Source organism: Mauremys mutica, chromosome 2, assembly GCF_020497125.1.
Source record: "Mauremys mutica isolate MM-2020 ecotype Southern chromosome 2, ASM2049712v1, whole genome shotgun sequence".
Lineage (NCBI taxonomy): Eukaryota > Metazoa > Chordata > Testudines > Geoemydidae > Mauremys > Mauremys mutica.
This window is the reverse complement of record NC_059073.1, coordinates 18,516,088-18,543,331: the sequence shown is the minus strand read 5'-3', so window position 1 is coordinate 18,543,331 and position 27,244 is coordinate 18,516,088. Positions and strand designations below refer to the sequence as shown.

Below are 27,244 nucleotides of genomic sequence, written 5' to 3'. Positions count from 1 at the left end.
TTTAGGTTTTCTTAAACTAATTGGTTTTTTTTTTAAATATCTGGCTTTACAAAAGGTTTGTTCAATATGTTAAGTTGTGGTCTTTCTGCATTTTTTCTGGAAGAGATATGTGCCTTTTCTGCAAAACTGGTGGGCTGTTTCTGTACCCTCAGCTGCCAACTTCCATTCCAGAGGTGGCTGTACTTCAGTGGTGGGTTAAATGATTCTCATGTCTAAAAATGCACATGAACCCTTCCAACAGAATAATATTGTACAGTGTTACGATAGGGAATTGCATCAAGATAATGGGGGATGATATAGATAATGAACTATTAGAAGAATTGTTTGGTGAAGCTTAGCTTGGCTCCCACATCCTCAATCTTAAAATCTCCATTTCAGCAAAGCAGATGGGAGAATTAGGAAACTCTGTGCATGAAAAAGGTGCAGATTACATGGTTTGGATGTAAATATAACATGATTCATGCTCTAGCAGACTAATTTGATCAATTAAACCTACAAACCTGTCTCACATTTAAATTATACAGAAGGCCAAATTCTTCTCAGTTACACCATGTAACACCAGTAATGTCAGTGAGGTTGCAGAGACATAAAGGAGAGTAGGAGCTAATCTTCTGTATATATTTTTATTCAGTTCATAAAACCTCTATAGTTCAAGTCACCACTACAGTTTGTCTCCCTTTTCCCCCATGTGTTACAGAAAACAGGAACATAAATCAGTTTTTTCCAGGGAAGACCGTCTTTTATGTATCACTGACCTAGGTTCTCACAAATGTCCTTGTACACTTTCCAGCTAAACAATTAAAAAGTTCAGTATAAACAACACAGATTACATGAAATAAATAATATCAAGAAATCCTCCACAAGAAGGATATGCAGACTAACTGCTCTGCCGGGTCAGCAGTAACTAATGCAATGTCTAATCCTACGAAATCACAATGGTGGTGGGGAGTCTCGTATGTTCAAACCAACTCTCTCAACAAGTCTGCAGGTAAAGCCAGACATTTGTCACCTACACAGTATCCCTATGCTGTTGGGTGATTATATGTCACTTGCTACGCTGTAAATATAACCCACACTAGTACAGTATAGGTTTTATCCCCCGCTAGTAGCTGGTCTACTCGAACTTAACAGCCAACTACTGCTATCATTAATGGAGTTATTCTTTTAGCTCAAAGTTAGTGCTGAAAGTCCTGGGTTCAAATCCTGGTGCCAGCCTATGTGGGGCTCATTACATATAGTCATTTATTCTTGAAAAAGCCACTTCCCTAGATTGATACCAACTTGCAATATGTTGGGTTAAAGGGGCACATGGGAGCAGTGGGTAGATTTTTTCCTCACACAGGTATTTCCAGCTTTTAGAGAACAGATTTCCTCTGGGAGCGACAAGGCTTGTCTACACTTCAAACACTGCAGCTGCGCCAGAGTTGCGCTTCAATAGAGACCCAACCAATGGGTTTGCCCATTGGCATAGGTGCGCAACCTCCCCTAGAGGTGGTCACTGGGTTGACAGGAGAATTTTCTCATTGACTGTTTACACCAGGGGCTAGGCTGGTATAACTCATGGCGATCCGGGGAGGTTCCAGATGACTGGAGAAAAGCTAATGTCGTGCCCATCTTTAAAAAAGGGAAGGAGGATCCAGGGAACTACAGGCCAGCCAGCCTCACCTCAGTCCCTGGAAAAATCATGGAGCAGGTCCTCAAGGAATCAATTCTGAAGCACTTAAAGGAGAGGAAAGTGATCAGGAACAGTCAGCATGGATTCACCAAGGGCAAGTCATGCCTGACCAACCTAATTGCCTTTGATGATGAGATAACTGGCTCTGTGGATGAGGGGAAAGAAGTGGATGTGTTATTCCTTGGCTTTAGCTTTTGATACGGTCTCCCACAGTATTCTTGCCGGCACGTTAAAGAAGTATGGGCTGGATGAATGGACTATAAGGTGGATAGAAAGCTGGCTAGATCGTCAGGCTCAACAGGTAGTGATCAATGGCGCCATGTCTAGTTGACAGCCAGTATCAAGTGGAGTGCCCCACGGGTCGGTCCTAGGGCTGGTTTTGTTCAATATCTTCATTAATGATCAGGACGATGGTGTGGACTCCAGGCTGGCTTTAGCAAGTGCAGGGCCTGATTTGCGGGGCTTGTACTCACCAGGCGGCGCTCCGAGTCTTCAGCAGCACTTTGGATTGCTGCGCTCCGGCCGGGGATGCAGGGCTGCGGCCTTGCCGCGCCCCAGTCTGGGGAGCGGGGCTGCGTGCTTAGAGCTGTCTGCCCCTGTCCGGCTGGGGGACAGGGACTGCAGGCTTGCCGTGCTCTGGCTGGGTGTGGGCCCTCTTAGGTGTGAGGCGCGGGGCCCTCTAAGGCGCAGGACCCATTTTGGGGGAAATCGGCCTAAAGCCGGCCCTGCGTGGACTGCACCCTCAGCAAGTTTGCAGATGACACTAAACTGGGAGGAGTGGTTGATACGCTGAAGGGTAGTGATAGGATACAGAAGGACCTAGACAAATTAGAGGATTGGGCCAAAAGAAATCTGATGAGGTTCAACAAGGACAAGTGCAGAGTCCTGCGCTTAGGACGGAAGAATCCCATGCACTGTGACAGACTAGGGACCGAGTGGCTAGGCAGCAGTTCTGCAGAAAAGGACCTAGGAGTTAGTGGACGAGAAGCTGGATATGAGTCAGTGTGCTCTTGTTGCCAAGAAGGCTAATGGCATTTTGGGCTATATGAGTAGGGGCATTGCCAGCAGATCTATTTGACATTGGTGAGGCCTCATCTGGAGTACTGTGTCCAGTTTTCGGCCCCACACTACAAGAAGGGCATGGAAAAATTGGAAAGAGTCCCACGGACAGCGACAAAAATGATTAGGGGGCTGGCACACATGACTTATGAGGAGAGGCTGAGGGAACTGGGATTGTTTAGTCTGCAGAAGAGAAGAATGAGGGGGGATTTGATAGCTGCTTTCATCTACCTGAAAGGGGGTTCTAAAGATGATGGATCTAGACTGTTCTCAGTGGTACCAGATGACAGAACAAGGAGCAATGGTCTCAAGTTGCAGTGGGGGAGGTTTAGGTTGGATATTAAGAAAAACTTTTTCATTAGGAGGGTGGTGAAGCACTGGAATGGATTACCTAAGGAGGTGGTGGAATCTCCTTCCTTAGAGGTTTTTAAGGTCAGGCTTGACAAAGCCCTGGCTGGGATGATTTAGTTGGGGATTGGTTCTGCTTTAAGCAGGGGGGTGGACTAGATGACCTCCTGAGGTCCCTTCCAACCCTGAACTGCGTCACTCCAAGATGTGGATTTTTCACACCCCTGAGCGATGTCATTGTACCAACCTGATTTCCCACTGTAGACCAGGCCACAGATTCTAGACTCCTAACAGCTGAGGGAGATGACAACAGGTCAGTTACGGCCAGCATGGACATGTTTTGATCAAGGATGGTGGCATCTTAGAGAAAAAAAATCAAGTGTGTTCTTAGCTCAGGTTAGCTAGCTTGGGTTAAAATAGCACTGAAGATCTGGCAATCTGGCTTTTAACTTGGGTTAGCAGTTCAAGTTCAGCCACAGGCTCATTTGTACGCTTTAAATGTGAGCTGCTAACCCGAGTGAAAAGCAGAGTTGCCATGTCTTCATGGCTATTTTAACCTGTTAGCTAATGTGGGTTAGCTAACTGAGTCAAGGACACACCTTTTTTCCAGTGGAGACATAGCCCCAATGAAAAGCAAGAAACCTTGGAGGGCCGCAGATGTATTGCAAGACCTCTAATCTTTGTGGCAGATTTTTATGAATGGCTAATATTATGCCCACCTACATAAAATCGGGGGTGATTCATTTCCAACACATTCAGTAAGAACAAGCTGTCACAATATTGCTAGAGAACTTTCCCATTTGATAATTTAATTAAAATCAGAGAGGATTTTGCTTATAATAGCTAAATAATTCCCCCTCTTCCTCCCCAGTGCAGTTTTGGGGTGTTTTTGTGTGGTGAAAACAGAAGATAAGGTGCTGAATGCCCACAACCTGGAACACGTGGCTCAGGCTCCAACCTTCCTTCTAATCTGCGGGAAAATGACTTGCATCCCTTCTGCCCCTACTTTCTATTGCATTGCAACACACATGTTTCTGTGATGGTCACACTGAAGCTGGGTCACAGCTTATAAAGCAGGCTAGACTGTCAGTGTGCAACCCCTAGATTTATTAAAACACTGTAACCCCAAGGGACAACAATTCATCATCCCAAGGTGCCTTGTGAAGCCAGATATTCTCAAAGCATCAAACCCTATGAGGAAATGCAGAGGGCAGCCTGGTTACAAGGCAGCAATTCCCAGGGATTATTCCAAGATGGAGCAGGGCTGCCCGGGGGAGCAAGTGGGGCAATTTGCCCCAGGCCCCACAGGGGCCCCCACGAGAATATAGTATTGCAACTTTTTTTTTTATGGAAGGGGCCCCCAAAATTGCTTTGCCCCAGGCCCCCTGAATCCTCTGGGTGGCCCTGAGATGGAGAAAGGTGTCAGAAAGAGGAGCTGGCATCATTTCGTTCATCATAATGCATGGGAAAGAACAGGAAGCAGTTTCTACAGAGAAAGAGTTAAGCATCTCAGGAGGTTAACTGTCTGAATAAATAAATGGTTTATCTCACCTTATCAGCCTGCAGACTTCCAAGGCAGGCCCAGGCTAGGCAGTTAGATAGGTGTTTCGCTGCCTGGTGATTTAATCTACACTTGAGTGCTGGCATGGCCTAATGATTTGCATAGTGGAGCTGCAGGTCAGGTTAAGTAAATGGCCTTCTCACCTAGCTCTCTGCCCAGGATTAACAGGAACTTGCATGGGAAACCTAGTTTCTGGTCCCTGAAAATAAATATTTATCTTGGCAAACTTCAGTGCATATCACATAATGGGGTTGTAAGGGAAACCCCGTCTGTGGCTTTCCGAGGAAAGGCTGGACCCGAAGAGTCTGTGTGCCTGTCTGCACTCAAACCGCAACCGTCACCGTCCCCTCCTCCCCCCTCCCCGCAGACTGGGGAGTGCAGAACAGATTCTGTTCAAACAGGTTGAGGAGGAGAAGTAGAGGCTTTCCCTGCCCCTGCATACCTCAGCAGCTACTTCAAGGAGTGGTTTCTTCTTAGACCAAGTCGCTTTCACTAGCAACTGAAAGGAGCAGCGTGGACATTATGGCACAAGTTAACCACCCAACCTCGGACCCCGGGGGGGGGGGGTCAAGCAGGCTCGTACGCATGTGGCTATATCATGCTGTCTCCCCTGCCTTAACGTCCACCCTGTTATTTTTAGTGCAGTAGCCTGAGCAAAGCTAGTGTGTGTCTGTCTACGCGGGCTGGGGGGCATGCTCCCAGCTACAGTGTAGACACAGCCTTTGTGAACTCACAGTGCTAAGGAGCAAAACCTGAAAAGGACCAGGTAGGGTTATACCTTCCCCCAGAGGTAGAGTGCCAGGTTAATTTCTAGACCAAATTCCTGCTGCTGCCATCGAAGCTGGGAATACCAGGAATGAAGTTAGACACATAAGATGGGTGAGAGAGACAAGCTTACGAGCCACACAGAGCTCTTCCCAGACGTGCAGAAAGGTACTGAGAGTATCACAGCTAAATACAAGGTGGAACAGATTGTTTAGCATAAGTAATTAACACATCAACATCTGGGGATATATCACAAGCTACACTGATGGCAACCACATGTTCTTAAGGGGGCAGACCTAAAGCCAGCAAAGTCAACAGGCTTTGGTTCAGGCTCTAAGTGAAGGACTCAGTAAAAGTGACTCAGAGTTACATATTTAGTCTCCCTCCCTGATCCCAAATTGCTGTGTATAAGTCAAAAGATGGATTTTCCTGCCTGCCTGTGCCTCAAACTCAACCCAGGATCTTAAAATCCATCTGTGGTCTTTCTGCTTCTGAACTCATCACCACCCATCGAGGTACTCCTGTCCTCAGTCACTGGGGTAGCTGAACTTCTGCCTTGAGAAGGTATAAAATCATAGACTATCAGGGTTGGAAGGGACCTCAGGACATCATCCAGTCCAACCCCCTGCTCAAAGCAGGACCAATCCCCAGACAGATTTTTGCCCCAGCTCCCTAAAGGGCCCCCTCAACGATTGAACTCACAACCCTGGGTTTAGTAGGCCAGTGATCAAACCACTGAATTATCCATCCCTCCTTCAGGTAGCTAACAATTGTTCTGATAATGCAGGAGGCAGGACAGAACCCATCTCCCTCACTGAGCTCCATTCACCATGCAAGGCTAGGAGACAGTGGAATAACAAGTTATGACTAGAAGACACATGAACTATTGAAATCATTGGAGTTACACCCCAAAACTATGTCATTTACAGAGAGTTGATAAGCTAAGCAGGGGGCCATTTTAGACTGATACCAATTACTGACTATAACAGCCCTTCAACCCCTTCCAGCCTATGTGGAAAAATGACTAACATCTGATAATTAACCAAAATAAACTTCCTCAGTTGACCTTTCTAGCTCATTATGGCTATAACAGAGCAAGATGCAGCTAAGTCTGCAGCCCGTGTTAGCACATTTTCATGCAAACACGATTTGTGTGCCAACATGTCAGTCTCAGGAGCCAGCTGTGATGCTGGTAAGCCAAGTGCCAGCTCTGGCTAAAGCCTAGGTGCCAGCTGAGAACTGACACACACACAGCTGGAAGACAGGCCAGGTCACTTGTGTGTCAGGATAGTTCTAGGTAGATGTTAAAATGTGTAAGAATGTGTTTAGTGTATAAACTTCATGAAAAACTCATGGGATGTTGCATGCATTGTTTTCACTTCTCTGTACCCCGTTATAATGTAATAGCAAATAGCTGCATTGTATCTACCTCTAGAATTAAGTAACTCCTCAAACGAGAAAGAAGCCATGTGTAATGCAAATGAAGAACTTTAACAGGAACATGCTAATTCCTGAGCATGGAAAGCAAAGGGTGTGTGTGTGTGTGTGTGTGTGTGTGTGTGTGTGTGTGTGTGTGTGTGTGTGTGTGTGTGTGTGTGTGTGTGTGTGTGTGTGTGTGTGTGTGTGTGTGTGTGTGCGCACTTTTTTAAGTGCATTCCTCCTCCCACCTTCCATGAAGAAGGGATCTGAGTGAGAACTGTTGCTGTCAGCTTGGTTTCTGTGAAAAGAAGCTATAAATATGGACCCAAGGAAAAATTCATCATCTCTAGACTGGCTGGATTTGAACAGGGCAGAATAACTAAACGAGACAACGCAAATCCACAGTTACTCTGGGTAGCCCTAGAAGACTTTAGGGAAACTGGCAGATTACAACATCTCTGCTATCTTTTGAAATTATAGTCCGTGACTCATCTATATAAATATTTTTACCTGCTTTAATCTGTCGATAACTCTCATTCCTTTTTCTTAGCTAATAAACCTGCAGCTAGTTTACTATAGAATTGGCTACCAGCGTTGTCTTTGGCGTGAAATCTAGGATGCAAATCGACCTGGGTGAGTGACTGGTCTCTTGGAACTGGGTGTAACCTGAATATTTTGTGATTTTTGGTGTAAGTGATCATTACAGAGTTCTACCTTGCCACCCAGGCAAGCTGACTGGACTGTGACTCCACTATAAGACTATTGTAATACTTTGGGAGTTCACATTTGGGACTGGGTTGGTGAAATCTAATTACAGAACATAACACCAGTTTGGAGTGTTTGCCTTGCTTTTGACAGTGTGCTCTGAGGTTGGCGCTCCAAACAGCGGGATACCAATCACCACTTGCAAACTGCTCCACAGGTGCCCACTGTTTCTTCCTCCAGGCCCTAGCAAAAACCTGACAAAAGGCCAGCCCCAGGAGAGATTAACTAATGCTAGTAGGTGACTGTCTTTCCTGGGAAGCTATGCCATCTTAAAAACATGCTCGCATGCTGGGTACTGTAGCATGGTGCACCCCCACCCCGTCCCCGGCTGAGCCATTTGCAGTACATGTCGCTTCAGCATCTTTACGTACTAAAGGATTTGGGGGATAAGCTTGGGAGCCTGTGAAAGAGCCCATGGTGCAATTTGGCCACACTGGTGCCAACATATTATGAGCAGCATTGGATTGCTTCACGGCTTGACAATGCTCACCAGCAATGTGCTGATAACACAGCAGTGGAAGAAAAAGCATCGGCAGCATTGTCCCTTACAGACGTGCATTGCTGGGAAGCTACTTTCAGATCAGGTCATCCAGCTAACCGTCCTCAGCTTGGTGAAGAAATCATGCTTTTCTCCCCACTAGGCTTGTGTTAGCAGATCTCTTCCTACCCTTACACTATAGTAGATCTGTCATTAGAAGCTCTTGAGGTACATACCTTTCCTCCCCAACCTCCCCACATGCTGCTAGGCAGGCAAGCTGGGTTGTACGCTGACAGTCTATAAGCCTGAACTGGGACAAACTAGGTAGTAGCATCTCTGATATGGGCAACTGTCCACTAATGGGTAAGGCTGGGGCAGTCTTTTTGTAGTGACTAACCCTACAAGCTATAAGGAGTCAGACTGTCTGGCCCACGTGCTCAACTCTGACCATCTTATCTAGGATTCCCGGCACCTCTCTAATTTGAAATGAGGACAAACAGTTCTTTGCGTGGTTGTTTCTTTATAAACTGACAATTCTTGTCTGATAATAATAACACCATCTACCCTGAGGTAGCATTAAACATTTATTCATTATATGCAGTGCATCTTCTCTAAGGAAGACTTGGTATCACCACAGGGACATGTTCCTTCACTAACCCAGGTGTGATTTCACTTTTGCACTTCTTATGTTACGGAGATGTGAATGTAGTATATTACGAGCCAGTTTCAGAAATGCATGCGTCACACCACCCACGCACAAACTCCAGTAGGTGTGCACTCACACATCGGTATTTGCATATATATTGGAGCTGACGTTTGTGCAAGGGGGTATGTGCAAAACAGTATGCAGGCAATCCATTACACATCCTTTTGAAAATTTAGTGGTCGCACACTAAATAGGTTGTAAAGTGTTAACAAATAACAGCATGTTACAGACATAAATAGTGTGCTCATAACCACCTAAAATCCATATCAGTCAAGGATGTTATATGCCACCTGTTGATCTACTGAACTCTATAACAAACTATGACAATTTGACTAAAAATTTACTGAACCACCTATTAATCATGTATTCATTTTTATGCATGATTGATTAATATACCCTTAATTTCAAATGTGACCAGCTTGGCCTGCCACGTGCTTCATGCATTTCCTCCCACTCCAAATGTTATGAAGGCCACATGATCAAAGTCAAGTTCAGCACATAGCGCCCACTCCTGCCCCACTGAAGTCAATGGAATCTTTGCCTTTGACTCAATGGCAGTGGAGTCTGGACCCACAGAGCAGCCTGTACACAGGAGAGGAATTGCAGAGATGAAGGATTCCAGCAAAGCACGAATTGTGGCTTTACATCTGGAGTTTAGAAAAGTGTTTTTAAAGAAACAAAGATTAGCATACATTAGAGGCACAGAAAAGGGCTTCACATAATCCTGAATATGAAAATATGTCAAGAGTTGCATACAAAAAGGATTTGCATATATCAAAGGCGCATATACGGTGGCTGGACTGTGCAATCTAAAGCGCATTAAAAATGTTAATATTGAATTGTGTAGATACTGATAATTGAAAGCCAGAGGCACCCTCCCCACCCCCCAAAAAAATTGCAGCACCTTTTCTCAGTTTTCTTACATGATTAAAAATACAAGAGAGAATGTTAAGGCAGTCAGTGCTCTTTGCATATTTAAGGGGTTTCTGGTTCAAAGAGAAATTCAAAGTATCCCTTTCTCATATAGGCAAGATTAGCAGAAGAAGATTTAATTAATACGGTACAAAATGGATTTTCCCTATTTTTAAAAAAATGGGGTATTGTGCTGTAGTCCACAGGTTTATGAAAGCAGGAAATTAACACAAAAGAAAACAGTGTCCAAATCAGGCAATCCAGATATAAAAGCAAAGCTTTTGCCTTTGGAGTGCTAGGCTGAGATCACAGAGTCCGTGAACCAAGCTCCATCAGGCACAACTTGAGTGATGGCGATACGATTTGCGTTCAGCACCAGGACTGCAGTTGGTCCCATATCTTAAAGGTACACCAGGAGTTAGAAGAACACTGTCTGTAGGTCATTGGTTATTGAGTCAGGGTTGCAATGCCAGTTTGCAGCTCAGGGACTGTTTGCAGAGGTAGGGAATACTTTTGGCTATCTGCCATTTGGTGCAATCTGGCGCATTACAATAGCAAGACATTTCACTCAGCAGACCACCAGGGATAAAACTCATCCCCAGCAAAAATGGCTAAGTAACATCCCGAGATCCAGTGGGGCAGGATACACTCCCAGTTTACTGAATTTCATGTCTGGTTAACTCTAGTAGCGTCAGGGATGATCTCAGAAGCAGCAGTAGGCATTATCTCGACACAAAGATAGCAGAGGAGATGTAACATTTGTGCTAAAATCTCAGGTTCAACTGTACAGCTCCCACTGGAAAGTTTGGGATGATACAAATGTGCGTTCCAGGACAGAATTTCACCATACCCTTTGCCATACCCTTGCCCTTTCCTGCAGCCCTTTGGTGGAAAAGGAGTGTAATTACGGTACTTTAAAAGATAGCCATTTAATTCTGCCTTCACGTACACAAGTGGCTTTCTTCCCAATAGACCTCAGAACTTTGTGCACAGGAATCACTTCATTCATGACTGAAATGTAGCCACACCTAGGGTGCAATGTGGGAGCTATTTAACAGTGCACCAGCATCGCTACACAATAGCTTGGAAGAGGAGGTAAAACTATTGAGTCCAATTGAAAATAAAGGGGTGATTTAGACAAGGAAATGTTATCCACTTTGGAATTAGTTCACGGTCTGGGGTTCAAACTCCCACTCTCATCAGAAATGTCATGGCAACTTTTGAGGTGGTATTTCCAAAAGCACTGGCCTAAAGCTGAAGTTTCTGATAAAACTCCCATTGACGTCAATAGGAGCACAGTCAGGCCAGTGCTGAACGCTTTTGAAAATGCCACCCCTAATGACCATGTGGCAGAGAGGTGGGCTGATGTCTCATTTGAAAAAGATAGACAGCGGAGCTTTGTTTTTCAAGTGGGAGTAACCACACTTTTAATCTAGATGGTTTCAGTGAAACAGGGGCAAAACCCACATAGTTTCTTCACCGTTCATTAAAATCTCTCCAGGGACTTGCGGAGAACCTTTTATTTCATGAATTAAGCTCTTGTAAAAATCCCATTCTACTCCGCTTGTTTTTAACAGATCAATGTTGGGTTTTCTCTCTCTCTCTTTTTTTTCTTTTTTGAAAGAGAGAGTGCTGAGAAATAATGACTGCATCCATAAGTAAGTCATTACTAACAGAGTTCAGCAGACAAGAGCCCCCCTGGGGGAACTGACATACGACTTTTTGCGAAGGAGATTTAGCAGCTGCTGAAGGGCGTCACAGTTTTTCAGAAACATAAGCAGGGACGGAGAAGGGCTCTATTTGAGTCATCTAGATGCTTCATCCTGATAATCCAGTGCAGTCAGCTCAGAATTTGACCAGTAATGGCTGCTTGTTCTCATGGGGACACTGCCCCACTTAGAAAGAGAAAATCAACACCAGAGAAATAACTGCACTGTGACCTGAGTTCTTTTGATCATTCCCACCTGTTCATTTAAAAAGAGCCTTTTAGTTAATATATCTTCAGCTGGTGTGAATCGATGCAGCAACATTGACTTGAATCTTTATTTCAATTATGCGCCTCTGACTCACACCAGCTGAGAATCGGTCCCATTGTCAGCAGTACAAGTAATTTTCTTACATGGGCAGTGGAAATGTGCATAAGGTAGGCGAACAGAGCAGACATAGGCAGTACATTGGGCCATTATGGGTTACAGGAAACAGATGTACTGTGAGTGCAAAAAGTTCTTGTATTACTTTAAAAACAAACTCAGTTCATCCCTCTTGATCTAACTCTCCTCTAAATCTTTTAGAGGGTGGCTTTTAAATCTACTACAGGCATTTCTCGTTTCTGAACTGGGCATTTGTTTTTGCAACCACAGGTCTGAAATGCATTTTTTGGCTGCAATCATGCCTATTTGAGAAACAGAGCTGTGCCTAGCTTGAGTAACTCAACAGCATGCTGATAACAAGTTCAAGGGAGAGAGAGCCCAGAAACAACTTTTGCATCATGTTTTAGCACCAGAACAGAAAACTTTCAGCTTAAAATCATTAAAAATACAACCATTTAGTAATGACACCAGGTTTGATTTGAGGGTGAGGTTGCATGAGCCTCAAACTATGGGCCCAGTTGGGTCCTGGTTTGCATGGCAGAATGATGAAGTAAAAGGCATAAGGCTCCCCCTGACTCCCTTGTGCCTGCTACATGCATCGCAGATAGAAGCACAAGACGGGAAGCAGGTTTTGCAGAGCAGGGGCAGATTTAAGAGTCAGAGCATGGTCAGCAAACAGGCAGCCTGAGGTGCAATGGTCACATCACCTTAGGCTTTTTTTAAAGATGAAAAAAGTTAACAAAAAACAGAAAACAAAAATCACAGGCCTAAACAAAAGTGGAATCTCACCCACATTGGGTTAGTTGCCTTTTCCCAGTGATTGGAACCTTGAACCATGTAGTGAGGTGGCCTGGCTCCCAGCTGCCCCAGAGAGGGATGAGCCCCTCCGGGTGCCAAAGTGGGCGGAGCCACTGGAGCCTGCACCCGCCCCCCAGAGGTCAAAGCGCAGGACAGGAAGTATAAAAGCCCAATCCCAGGGCTCAGAAGCTGCCTGGCCACCGGAGAAGCCAGATGCTGGTGCTTTGGCTCCCGCTGGGGAGACTCCTGCCACCTGTGACTGCCCCAAGGACTGGCCCTACGTGTTGAGGCCGGACACCGACCAGATGCCGGAGAAGCCAGTAAGCCTACCGGTGAGAAGGGACCCAGAGGAGCTGCCCAGCTTACCGCTCGCAGAGTACCCCGAGGAGCCCATGGTGCTCGATGCCGTGGAAGACGCCGACGAGACGCAGACACTGCTAGAGGGGAAGGTTGGAAGTAGCCCGGGGGCAGCCGACTCTAGTCTGGCTGTGGCGCACACCCAGAGCCGATGTCAGTGTGTTGCGGCCAGGATCGCCACTGACACAGCAGCAGGTCGCTGTCAGGGCCCCGGGCTGGGACGCAGTGGAGTGGGTGGGCCTGCGTCCCCCCTGCCACCCCGCCCACGGGTGGCAGTCTCCCCCTCGCCCCGACGCTCAGGACCAGACGCCTGGGTTTTGGTCTTGAACTATTTGCTCAGCCCCTGCCTGAGGGCCTGAGCCCTTGACTGTTTCCTGCCCCACCAAGCTAATTCCCCGACTCACTGGACTTGTGTAGTGAGGCGGCCTGGCTCCCAGTCGCCCCAAGAGGGGTGACCCCAACAGCACATGTCTACAAACCACAATGATACTTTTCCTTGGCAAAGTGTGCTACGATGCTGTCCAGTTCCAACTTTGCTGTCTTCGTTGTCTCAATTGCAAGAAGCGTAAGGTCCCTCAGCTGTGTCTGTGATAGTGCAAATGCATGTTCATGTGCTCAGTGCGTTCAGCACTACCCATCCCAGTTGGGAGGGTGAGAAAGTCAACACAACACTTCCATTTCTGGAAAAACAGCATCAAGAGAACCTGACACTCTGAAATTCAAATAGCTCTGGACGCCAAGTGACAAACTGAACACTTCTGTGTCCTTTGTACAATAATACATCTCGAAAGCCGATGTCGTGAACCAAGCCTAAAGAAAAATGTCCCATAGGTGTAAGAACTTTCTCCTGTGACTCTTCTGAAGTTACATTCTGAAATGGACTGGGATGGAGGAAACCAAATAGAGTAGCTACCTCTTGAAATCCCTTACATCAATATTTTAGTTCCTGACCCTATTGTCTAAGACCTTGAAATATCTCCTTTGATGGTGATCCTTTGCTTCTAACACAGAATTCTATTTAAATTCATCCTCCATGTGACATACACGCCTCTTCCTATGGCTTGGATAGTTTTCCTTTTCAAAACCCATTGCTTCCCACTGGACCCGAGATTCTTTTACAAATTTCCCTCACACTTTCCTTCAGATCTGAGCTCATTTGCAATACTCTCAACTGTCCAGAGAACTTAGAACAGGTCAATTTTTTTGACTGAAGGATTCCAGAGGTAGCAGCCATGATAACTGAGATCCTATGCCATGATAACAGATTGAGGTAGAACACCCACACCACCAAAGGCAGGCTGCTTTTTGTTCAACGTTTGTCCTCACTATGCCTGCATTCAGCCACAGTTTCATCTTCCAGGCATTCAATTATACTCTGAAAATTTACCATCGTTGCCTCAGTGGCTTTCATTTGAGCTGCCCATCTACTCTGGCAGAGTGCCTTTAGATGTAAAGATCTCCTTCACTTTTCAGAAGCCTGTTTAATTTCATCTGCTGCATCAATCCTGTCCACTTCTTCAGTGGCCTGAACTGCATCATCAAGTTCCATTTCCCTTTGCAAAACTGTACTCTCTTGAACAGGTGTTTTACAATAAAGATAATTTTTAGTTTTATCCATTGATGGTTAGAGTCTGCAAAATATATAAATATGTCCTGCAAAGTTGCAAAGAAAAACTTCAGGTCTTGACTGGTCTTTTTTTCAGCAGCATGCACCAAAACTAGGTTAATTTGATATACTGGGCAATGCATGTTTGGTGCATACATGTTGTGTCCCTTGCCTGAAAGATACTCTCTCATTTTTGCTTGCAATCTTCCATGCACTCTGACCATAACACTGGCCCCATCATATCCCTGTCCAGATATGGTCTAACCCATACTTGCAGAATACAACATTAGTGAACAGGTCACACAAGAATGCAGCATCTGCCTCATTTACTGCCACAAAGCTTACAACATGCTCTTTTATATCTGCTTTTCCTTCGATAAGATCAATATTAACAAAGAAAAGCAAACTGGCCGTTCGATCAAAATGGCTAATATCTGTGGTTGGATCTGCAACGACAGTAAAAAATGTAACCAGTTGGCAACTATTATGTATGCACATCCTGGTTTCTGATGCTAAAAGACATAAATTCATCAGTAACTGTCTTGCTCAAATATTTCATTCTCTTGGTATCACTAATATGCCGGACAAAAGTTATATTATGTCTGGCAAGTAGCTTAATGATACTCAAGTAAATACCACAACTGTTGCTCTCCAGAACTTCACAGTGGTCATGGAAAGGGAGACAAACTAGCTGAAGTTGTGACTGTGTCAAGTAGGGTTGCCAACTTTCTAAATCACAAAACTGAACACTCTCGCCCTGCTCCTGCCCCGAGGCCCTGACTCCTTCCCCGCCCCTTCCGAGCCCCCAAACCCCGCTCGCTACATTCCCCCTCCCTCGGTGGCTCGCTCTCCCCCACCTTCACTCACTTTCACTGGGCTGGGGCAGGGGGTTGCGGTGCGGGCTCTAAATGGGGGTGCGAGCGCTGGGGGTGGGGCCAGAAATGATGGGTTCAGGGTGCGGGAGAGGGCTCTGGGATGGGGTAGGGAGTTGGGGTGTGGGGGGGGGGAGGGCTCCGGCTGGGGGTGAGTGCTCTGAGGTAGGGGTGGGGATGAGGGATTTGGGGTGCAGGAGGGGACTCCAGGCTAGGGCAGAGGGATTCAGAAAGTGGGAGGGGGCTGCAGGATGATGCAGGGGGTTTGGCTCTGTGGTGGGGATGAGGGGCTTGGGGTGCAGGGTTTGGGGTTCCTAATATTTTCAGATGCTTGTTTATCAAAAACATGCCTTGATACTATGACCCTTCGCAAACTATAAAATCTGGCACTGCACATGTTTGCTCCTCCCACGAACAGACACTGACTTTAGCATATTCCTCCAATCATTGTTTACCATGTAGACTTTTGAGTTTCTGTATCCCTGAACAATCAACAAATGTGACAGTATGCATAAACTGACAGATATGCTAAGCCACCTGACTTGCAAACCCACATGCGGTGCATTTTTCATTCTGTAAAATGAAGATAAAATATGATGTCTTGTAGGGAAAAAAAAGAAACTATCCATTTGGCATATCACTTTCAGTGGGCTAGTAAGGACCAATTTGTACAAGCATATGCAATTGCTCAGCTGATAAAACTGAATCTTGAAAGTAACTTATCAGATGGGAACATCAAACCTATTCCAGCAAAAAGACTGGTTTGACCTGCTTCATTGTTGATCAGCTCATCTACAGGGCCTTTGATGTTGTTCCTTTCAAGTTCATTTACAGGGTCTTTGGGTTGGGGGAGGGGGGTTTAAGTTCATCTATGGGATTTTCGGCTTTGTTGGTTTGTAGCTCATCCACAATAAAAACCTGCATCAGGGCCCATCTTTTTGTTCCTCAGCTACTGGCAGATGGGAGGAGGAGACGGAGGGGAGGTGTCATCATTTGCTGACCGTTAAATCTGCCACTGCTACAGAGCTGCTTCATTGCGACACCCATGCAGGTGGGTGGGATGGGGATGGAAGTGGGGGGAGCCAGGGCTCTTGCGGAAAAGCCTAGGACGGGATCCTGTAATTAAAGACTCTCCTAAGGCATACACATAGGGTGACCAGATCACCCAGGTCAAATATCGGGACGCGGGGGGGGGCGGGGCGGGGGCAGAGGGGGAAAAAATGGCGGCAGAGCAAAAAAAAAAAAAAATCCCCCACCCCCGATTCCTCCTCCCTCCGCAAGCGCTGGAGGGAGGCCTTGGAGACTCAGGGGAGCACGGGGCCGGGGTGAGTGTGAGTCCAGCCTGGCCCCGAGCAGGCAGGACTCAGGCGCGGTATCTGGAGGGAGAGTACGGGGTGGCCTGCGGGGCCAGGCAGCGGCTGTTCTCCTCACCTGGGCAGCAGGACTCGGGAGCAGCCGCTGCTGCAGCTCCCACTGCTGCGGGGGGAGGAAGCGGCCGCTGGCCAAGCTCGGCAGCTGCGGCTCTGGCGCCCACGAACCCCCTGAGCCCGGGCCTGCTGCGGGGACCCAGCGCGCACGTTGCGCATACCCAGCCCCTAGCCAGTCGCGTCTGGGCTGGCTGCCCAGCTGGTGCAATCCTGCGGGCGGCCTCGGAGTGGGGGCAGCAGGCCCCAGCCCCCCGCATCCCGCTCGGGTCCTGCAGGGGAACGAACGGGACTGGGCTGCCGATGCCTCCACCACGGGATTGCACCAGCTGGGCAGCCAGCCCAGACACGACTGGCCAGGGGCTGAGCACAGTGTGCGCGCTGCCCCGCAGCAGGCCCGGGCTTGGGGGGTTCGGGCCCGGGCACCAAAGCCGCAGCGCCGCCGAGCGCCACGTGCTTGGCCACTTCCTCCCCCCGCAGCAGTGGGAGCTGCAGCAGCGGCTGCTCCCGAGTCCCCTGCCCAGGTGGGGAGAACAGCCGCCACCTAGCCCCACGGGCCGCCCCCCTACTCTCCCTCCAGGTACCGCGCCCGAGTCCTGCCTGCTCGGGGCCAGGCCAGACTCACACTCACCCCGGCCCCGCACTCCCCTGAGTCTCCTGGGCATGGCATGCTTGGAAAGAGGCGGGGATTTGGGGAGGGAGACAATGGGGCAGTGAGGGGGCGGGGATGGGGGCGAGGATTTGGGGAAGGATCCAATGGGGGAAGGAGGGGGCGGAGTCGGGGCAGGGGAGGGCGCGAGCCCTTCGGGCTCCGGAGCCTTTGCTTGTTTGTCCAGTGTCCCGACCTAACATTGGTCGGGACGCGGGACAAACAAGCAAATATCGGGACAGTCCCGATAAAATCGGGACATCTGGTCACCCTACATACACACAAGGGGGCTGAAGTAAAGTCGCCGGGGCAGCCTTAATTCTGGAAACGCCTAACTATGCAGCTCTTGACTTTGCAACTTTAACGTTCCTTTAACAGGGTTTTCTGGGTGTAATTTCTATAGACTGGAAAAGCTCGATTTGGTCCAGTAGGCTCACCGCGGTACTCCCACGCTGTGGCGTCAGCGCTTCTGAAGCTCCAGGCAAACAGGAAAATAAAGCGGTGATCATGTCAAAGTATCCTGGGATCAATAAACTCACTTCACACAGGCAGTGCCTGTAGACCAAGGCTCTGTGCCCTTTGAGCTACGGCAGGAAGCTTTTACTTCCTAAGCATTATGGTTTACACTGCTAGGGTCCCTTTACAGGCATGTCTTGGTGCTGAGAGACTCGTCTGAATCTTTCCCTGGGGATTTTGCTACTGCACAGGTCACTTCGTTTGGACAGAGTGATCAGTACAGAAAAAGGATTCCCCCAGGAGACCCAAAGCTACTAGCATTGACAGGAGCTCCACGTTATTCTGGGACGGCAATGGCAGGGCTGAGATCCACGCTGTATGCTGCTTTTCAATCCCATTTTGTTCAGCACTTCAGGGTGACTTTTTCCTAAGACGAGCCTTCAAATTAACCTAAAAACAAAATTGGTGTATTCACCCAAGGGCCTAACTGGACTTTCAGATGGGGAAGGGGAAGGTGGGTTTCGAGGGGAGGAGGGGCTGTGTCAGATGGCATGCGCTTTGCAGTGTGGGAGTGTATGGTGGAGTGTTCCCAGCAGCTGTTGCTTAGAGAAATGCTGCAGGCAAGAAAGCAGGAAAGATAAGCTGGGAAACTGGGCCCTTAGGACTAGATCAGTGGTTGGTTCTCAAACTTTAGTAACCCGAGGACCCCTATTTTGATTTAAAATTTTGTTGTGGGCCCCCAACTCCCCCTCCCGCTCAGCCCCAGGCCCCACCCCCATTCCACCCCTTCCCCCAAGGTCCCACCCTACCTTTTCCCGCCCCTACTCCACCCCTTTTCCTTTCCTCCCCTTCGCACCCCATCCCCCCTCCTCCCTCCCAGTGCCTCCTGCACCCGTGGAACAGCTGGTCTCCAGCGTGCAGGAGGTGCTGGGAGGGAGGGGAAGGAATTGATCAGCAGGGCGGGCGGCCCAGGACATGATTCCACCCCCTCCCCTGAGCGTGCCTCATCCCTGCTTGTCCCCCTCCCTCCCAGCGCTTCCTGCACACGGGTTCACCGGCATGCAGGAGGTGCTGGGAAGGGGTGGGAGGAGTTGATAGCAGGGTCCAGGGGGTCAATGGACCCCAGTTTGAGAAACGCTGGGCTAGATTGTGCTGTTTACACACAGGTCTGCATATGGATGGTGTGGAGCCTGGGGCGGGGGAACACCGGGACAGATTGGGCACATGAAGGGGGGTTGCACCATGATGCTTCTCTCCCCTCGACCCCCCCCTCAAAGTGCTGGCCCCCTCTGCAGGTTGGTGACGGGAGCCCCACCTCCTTACCACCCTCTTTTGGATAATTTGCTTGCTTGGGGTGCAGGGTATGAGGAAAGGGCATTGTTCACGGGGCTTGCTACTGTGCTCTTCCCATGGGTGGGATCTGCAAAGGGAGAAGGAAAACTTCTTGTGTGCCCTGATCCTGACAAGCCTATGTGAGGGCCAGTCACAGTCTGACCCTTAACTTGAAAGGGCCAGAGTCTGCCATCCTTAGTGGAGCCAAGCTCTCTTGGAGAATTAAAAGGTCCTATAGATCAGGGGTTAAAGCAAGGGAGAGAACCACTCCCCTCCTCTCCTTGGCTGGAAAGAGTAGTACTCCTCCACATCGCCCCCTTAGTCTCCCACTGGTGCAATGAGATCTCCCTTCCCATTCCTATGTACACCTCTACCCCAATATAATGCAACCCAACATAACATGAATTTGAATATAACGCGGTAAAACAGTGCTCCGGGGCTGCGCACTCCGGTGGTGGATCAAAGCAAGTTCGATATAACGCAGTTTCACCTATAATGCAGTAAGATTTTGTGGCTCCCGAGGACAGCGTTATATAGGGGTAGAGGGGTACCTGAACCTCTACTATTGACTCCAGCTCTAGCCCTAACTGAACACAGTGGCTGGACAAACCCCTTTATTGCCCCTTAAGGTAGCTCCATCACCCAGCCCCCATGTATAATAGGAAGCCGCAAAATGACTCAGCCGAAGGATTCAGGGAGTGGAAATCCTGATTAAATGGTTAAGATGACACTGAGTAACTAAGACCCTTTGCAATTTCCTCAAGTCCCTCGCTAGACTCAGCGGCTGCAAAGCAGAACCAAGAAGTATTACTTTCTCAGCACTGAAACTTGCCAGGTGCTCAGCAGCTCTGGCTGCCGTTTTGAAACTATTACACTGAGCTCCATTGCACTCTCACAGCAGCATTAAGCAACAACAAAAAAAAACCCCGAACATGCCCTTGGTATCATTGCCATTGCTGTCTGGGGAGATGGGCTCCTTTAACCAGCCACGGCCCCTGAGCGAGGTTCCCCGGGGCAGCTCAGCGTACCTGCTGCAAGCCGTTCACAATACAGCTTTGTGAGAACACAAAGGAGCCCATTCACCTTGGCCACACACTGGCACATCTCTATTTTCCCCCCGAACACAGTGCCTATTATTGAAGGCTTTCCCCCTTCCTAACAGGACGCTGCCTCTCACCCACTTGTTTTGCTGCTGCCACTCTCCCCGTCCCCAGTTACCCTGGCATTCTGGAGCAGAAAGAAAATGAAATCAGCTTCCCCTGGAGTAGGATTATTATTACCGTACTGTGGTAGCGCCGAGGAGCCCCAGTCCTGGCCCATGATCACATTGTGCTAGGCAAGGCGGAAAACCGCCAAAATGGCATCCCAGAGTCCTAAATCCCAATAAAACTGCTACTAACACTAAAAACTAAAATGCTAACTGTATACAAGAACAAACAGGTTTTTTTACCGAAAAAGAGAAAGTACGTCACAAGGAACGAGAGAACAGCAGGAGCTCCAACTCGGGCCATGTGGCGGTGAGAAGGAACTGAGAGCGCAGTCAGTCCACCCTGCCATTTATCACCTCAGTCAAAACCACGAGGCCGAACAAGGGCACACGAGTTGACCAACAGACACCACCATGTTTAAAAGCTCCAGCTCCGGGCGTACGCGCATAATCCTAAGTGGAAAACAATAGGGACCATCACTCAAAGAATTTACAGTGTAAACAAGCAGAATTTCACAGCCGGGCAAAGGAAAGCTACCCCAGACAGCTCTGGGCTTCAATCTCAGAACTCCAGCTAAACAGTGGGAGCTGTGACTGCGCGACACCTCTGAAAGTCAGATCCATTATGTACCCACCAAGGTCCCATTTCTGCAAGGTGCAACATACCCTCAGCTCCTAGTGCTTTTGCATGATTAGGCCTTAAACTTTCCCCTCATGAACACTGCCATCAATGCAAAAGGGACAGCAGTTTCAGACCCAGTTACTCATTCTGTAATGGTGCTGATGCCAAAGAGTAAGACTTGATTGTAGGTAATAACCACACTTACACTTTATCCTTTTGGGCTTTCTCTGGTGAAATCCAGCCCTGGTGTATGAGATCACTGATTTCATTGGTGTTACACCTCAGTTGAAGTTGGCCAGACATCTTCAAATCGTTGTACAAATATCAGCTAATTAATTAAATGATCATGAGAGGGAGGAAGAACGGTCTTGTGGTGAAAGAAAAAAGGACCAGAAGTCCCGAGATCTGGTATATGTTCCTGGCTGGAGCCCTAACTCCTTGCATAATCATGGGCAAGCCACTTTGGCCAACATACTCCAAGGTGGTCCTCTGAAACTCTCAAAGCTCTTGCAGACCTTATATTTAGCCTCCTAACACTCCCCGTGAGGGAGGGTGGTGTCATTAATCCCTTTGACAAATGAGGTGTTGCTGAAACACAGCAACTATGTACAGTACCACAACACAGGAGTGAACAGCAGCAAGTGTAGAATGCCGTATTCAGTTGCAACAAGAGGCAGAAGTTAGGAAGGTGGAATGGAATTCCACAACGTGGCCAGGACACCCGGGCTAACGTCAGAGTATGGAATATTCTCGCACGACTACTGCAAGTGGCCACAAAACTCATCTGAGAGGTAGCACGTCCAGCAGCGCAGTGGCCTCTAAGGCTGTGCTAGGACATTGATTCAAAGAGTTGAGGGGCAACATGGCACCCTCTCTACAACAGCAGGGGGTTCCCTGGAAGGCTCCCATGCAATTGCTTCCCTGTCCCACTACAGCTTTGTGCACGTGAAGGCATGGTGTTCACAGGCAAGCTGCATGTTTAGACTGGCTAAACCAGGGGTGGGCAGACTATAGGCTGCGGGCCAGATCCAGGATAAGGCAGGCTCCCTGCCTGCTCTGGCCCAGTGTCGCTCCCAGAAGCGGCTGGCACCACGTCCCTGTGGCCCCTGGGGGGGGGGGGGAGGAGAGGCCAAAGGGTGCCGCGCGCCACGCCAGCAGGCATCGCCCCGCCCCGCAGCTCCCATTGGCCAGGAACAGGGAACCACGGCCAATGGGAGCTTTGGGGGAGGTACCCGCAGGCGAGGGCAGTGCACAGAGCCCTCTGCACCCCCCTCCCACACGGGCCACAGGGACATGGTGCCGGCTGCTTCCGGGAGCGATACAGGGTAGGACATGCAGGGAGCCTGCCTTAGCCTCGCTGCGCATCGCTTCCACCCTGGAGCTGCTCAAGGTAAGCGGTGCCAGGCCAGAGCCCGCACCCAGAACCCCTCCTGCACCCCAACCCCTTGCCCTGAGCCCCCTGCTGCACCCCTCCTACACCCCAACCCCCTGCCCTGTGACCCCTCGCACTCCACACCCACTCCTGCACCCCACACTCTCTCCCACACCCCAACCCCCTGCCCCAGCCCTACATTCGTGGCCCTACATGCAATTTCCCCGCCCAGATGTGGCCCTCGGGCCAAAAAGTTTGCCCACCCCTGGGCTAAACAAACTGCACTTCAAGTTTTGTTGCATGTATTTAGTTTACACTGCCACAAAGAGTTTTACAAACAGTATTACAAAAAGGTTGATCTACAGAGAGCCCTGTAGACAAAAGGACCTTGTGCTTCTCTTTGTAGCTCTGTTACTAATTCAGCTTTAAAGCCTTCTCCTTCACCTCTCTTTACAACTGGATTGTGTTGCCATGGCAGTAATAAAAAACAAAAGCAAACCATCATTTCTTATTCCTTTAAAAAAAAAATTGGTATCACTGTGTAAGGTCTCTGCCATTAATTATAAATAAATGTTATACCTGCTATAACAACACAGTGGATTTATAGCACTGAACTGCATGCTGCTGTTTAAGCCTATGAGGCTGTCACAGCATGATGCATATCGGAAGCAAAAAAAGTGAGGGTACTGCAGTTTGTGTTTACTGCCTATTACAATGAATGTGTAAGTACCATAAAACAACCACTTAGGGCACACATACACACACACAAATATTCCACTGTTTTTATAACCTGATGGTTGGTTTTGCCACCCATTCTGGCTTAACATAAGAACTCATCCTTCTACGCAGAAGCAGTGCTAAGATAATACAAATAAAATAAAATAATAATAATAAGAGACAGGCAGGCTCAGGAGTGAATGGAAGAAACTATGGGCTACCTTCAATATCACTGGCTAGGAGAAGGTGGGTTAGCAGTCCCAGGTCTATAAAGAGAGCAGTGCTATGCCTCTTGCTTCTAGTTATAGTGACTTAATAGAAATTGCAAAGTCAACACACATTTGGTAAACATGTCTTAGCATGAGGGGGATAAGGAGAGGGATCGTGTATAGTTTATTACTCTGAAGGTCTTGTTTTTCTTGATCCCCCAAGGCCTTATGTAGAAGTAATGAGCAAGACATTCAAAATGTCAATGCTTCGCCACCGTGGCAGGAGCACTGGGTTATTAGGCAGCCTTGAAACGTGTTTCTTAACAAGAAAAATCTGTCGGCATGGCAGTAGGTGGTCAGCTGCCAAGGCATCACCCATGGCAGGACGTGGCGTGGAAGAGGGCTGAATGCAAGACAGAAGGGTGGGTAGGACCCCAACAAAGACCTGAGAGACAATGTAAAACCTTTCATAGCATCAATTTGTTAGAAAGGAAGAAAAAATAGGATGTGAAACAGCTGGTGCCGTAAAGTGAGTGACAGCCACAGAGATATGCACTGGCTTTCCTTCTCAGGCAAGATTCAGGGGCCCATTTAATTCTGTGAACAGCAGTACCAGGAGGCTATGTGGAGCACAGGTTGGGGTGTTTCTAGGGTTGCCAGTGTTAGCTCAAAGCAAGAGCATTTGTAGCTAGTGCTGCCCCTCTCTGCCTATGACGTATTGCATTATTTGAATCAACGTTTCTACAGCTTGGGGAGGTGAACATGACCATGACAGAGATAGACCAGAAGTTGGTCCAGTAACAGATAGTGTTGGTCTCTAATATCCTGGGACCCAGACAACAACAACACTGAAAGCATGAGAGAGATGTCTATTTTGCATGTGCAATACTCTTATTTTAGATCTAAATCGGTGTGTGCGGGTTAGTCCAAATTCTGTGCAGTGCTTAGTGCCGGTCATCTTCTGGAGCCCCAGTGATTATTCCGGAACACACACACCCATGCAAATCCATTCAAGTCAATGCAATTGTACGGTATAACTGAGGGCAGAACTTAGCACTAGGAGACCATGGGTGGATTTTTCAATTGGACAGTGTAAGTAGATGTTTTCCATTCTTTTTCACTAAGGTCTTTATAGTCCAAGTCCAAACCAAATCTGCTTGAAGTCAGTGGGACTTTCCAGTGACTTCCATGGGCCCTCGGTCCTTACTCAAACGCCCCATTTCCTTATGCACTGAGGACTTAAGGATTACTATTACTGCATATTTACAGTAGTGCCCAATCTGTGTTAGATACTTTCTGAACACTCGAGACGGTTGGCTCTTGTTCCAAGCAGCTCACAATCTAAGGACAAACAGATTAGAGGGAGGGGAAATATAGGCAATTCATATAAAAAAAAACTTGATTTACATAAAGATGCATGGCAGAACTAGGTCTTTAGTGTGGACAGGGCAGGGGGCTTGCAAATGATCTCAGGGTGTGGCAGGACGGGCCTAATCTAAAGCCAATCAAAGTCAATGGAAAGACTCCCATTGATTTCAATGAGCTTTGGAATCGGACCTATATTTCCAAGGGTATAATGAATGGGATCTAGTATCAATTACCAGATTGCCATATTAATCAGAAATGGATCACTCTGTACCGTTAAATATCGGCCTCTCAATTCAAGAGCAGTTTTCTGTATAAGGACAGAAATATAATGATCACTAGAACTGATTACTACAGTCGGAAAATAGATAAATAACTATTAGGAATGCCATTCAGTCATTATTATAATTAAGCAAGTATCTGCTTCTCTTATTGCTGGAACCCAGCCCCTTCTACCTTACCCAGCCGCAAATCATGGAGTTGGCAGGCACAGGCATATCAGTATATTTGAATAGATGAGAAAGGAATTTCTGGATCCTGTCACTGGTTGGTCAGGTCGTTTATCTTCTCAGTTAGTTCAGGTCACCAGTTATTCCCTATTTCCAGAACGGAAAGTCCTTTTAGATTTTTGCTTTAACTTCACTCAGTTGTATGGGGATTTTCTCCCTGAATTAAAGATGTTCTCCCTCTATTGTTCACAAACAAACAATTAAAAATCAAAGAATGCCAGTCACAGCATCAGGACCGACTGGATGGTTAGGTCATACATCTAGTCCATCCACAGCATTTGCGCAACACCGAACCCACAACTGAACAGCCTCCAATCCTCACGTTAGGTGTGGGCAGAGTGGGGCACATGAACTAATGGTAGACAGCGGCTGGCCTCCCATTTGCTGCTCACGCACTCCTGGACAGAACTGTAATATCAAGGCCTAAGTGGCTCTTAGGAACCTTAGTACGGCAGGTGACCTCCCTGCTCCCTCTCTAGCATCTCTTCCAAACTGTGCTACCCTTGTGAAGGAACAGGAAAGGCTGCCATTCTGGTTTAAATAGCCAGCCTCACAGGACCTGTCATCCCGTATTTATATTTCTTAGTTCAAGCCTCATAAAAAGCCCAGTTACTGGCCTTTTGAACACTGAATCAGCGTTCAAACATTTAGCCTATGCTTTTATTAGACACTGCCAATCAAGTGTAAGGAAAATAAATATTTAATGCTGCCTCTTTCCATTTCATCTTCACATCATATATGGCATAAAAAAACAAGCCAGTATGTAATTATATATGAATACAGACAGGATTTTAGAGTTCAGGAGGTTCTGCTGGGCTCTTATCTCTGAGTGAAGTTTTAAAGCATGAACTTAACCCACAAAAAAAATCCCCCTGCTTCGTGCTTACGGATGTTTCAGTCTTTTTAACATCACAACAGTATACAAATAAAGTGCCAAACACATTAACTTTCCCTGGCTCTGCTTAGTCCTAGCAAGGGAGATTCAAAGCTGCAAGAATGCAAGGTCACAGCAGAACAAGGCACTGAAACATTTTAAGTGACTCTGTTTACCTTAACCTCCCTGCACAAAAATACCCTGTAGTCCTGTGATGATGTGGCATTGTCAACTTCCCTTTTTCAAAGGTCCCCAAAATAATATTGTGACTTTATATTAAGGGATCTGCACAGATGCTGTTTTAACCCTTCTGCCAGTTGGAGCCAGTAGCAACCAGGGCCGGGTTCAATATCTAGATCGGGGTTCTTAAAAACTTCGTTGCACCGCAACTCCTTTCTGATAACAAAAATTGCTACATGAGCCCAGGATGGGGGAGCCTGAAGCCTGAGCCCGCCCGAGCCCTGCCGCCCGGGAGGGGGAGGGGGGAGCCTGAGCCCCGCCGGACCAGGATGTGGAGGGGGGCCAAAGTCCCAGGCAGAGGACCTGTAGCCAGAGCCCTGCTGCCCAGGACTGAAGCCCTCAGGGTTCACCTTTGGCCCTGGGCGGTGGGATTTGGGCTTTGGCCCTGGGCCCAGCAAGTCTAAGCCAGTTCTAGTGACCCCATTAAAAGAGGGGTCACAACCCACTTTGGGGTCACAACCCACAATTTGAGAACCGCTGATCTAGGGGTTCCTTTTCAACAACACAACACAACACAACACACAGAGCCAGCCCAAGCCCGCACCCAGTAACCTGGGAAAATTACACCTCACCCCTGGGCGCCTCTGAGAGGCAATACTTCCCCACTCGTGAGCACAGAATCTGAGTGTAGAAAAGAAACTTTCAATGAAAGGAGAAAGATCACCTGACATTAATTAGGGAAAATCCCACAAGCAGGATTCATAAACCTAAAACTGTGAGCAGGACACCCACCCCAGAGTGCGTGGGGCAGAGTCTTCTGCCTCGTGTTCCTGACTTCTACAACCAAAAGTTCCTTTTCTGTGCTGCCTCACCACACCCCACTCACAGTGGGTGTCCTTGGTCAGTGAGGACCCAGG

The 27,244-nt window shown here is 47.9% G+C and overlaps 1 protein-coding gene across 6 annotated transcripts in view; it reads right to left on the bottom strand.

Annotated features, from left to right (window-relative positions):
- Positions 1–27,244, bottom strand: part of ST3GAL1 (ST3 beta-galactoside alpha-2,3-sialyltransferase 1) — a 125,098-nt gene that overhangs the window by 39,093 nt on the left and 58,761 nt on the right. The window contains exon 1 of one of the 6 annotated variants that reach the window (XM_045007386.1): positions 25,226–25,333. The exons of the other annotated variants lie outside the window; for them this stretch is intronic. The gene's annotated coding sequence lies outside the window, so the exon portion shown is untranslated. Of the gene's footprint in view, positions 1–25,225; positions 25,334–27,244 lie in introns of those variants that run through there. 6 annotated transcript variants of the gene reach the window in all.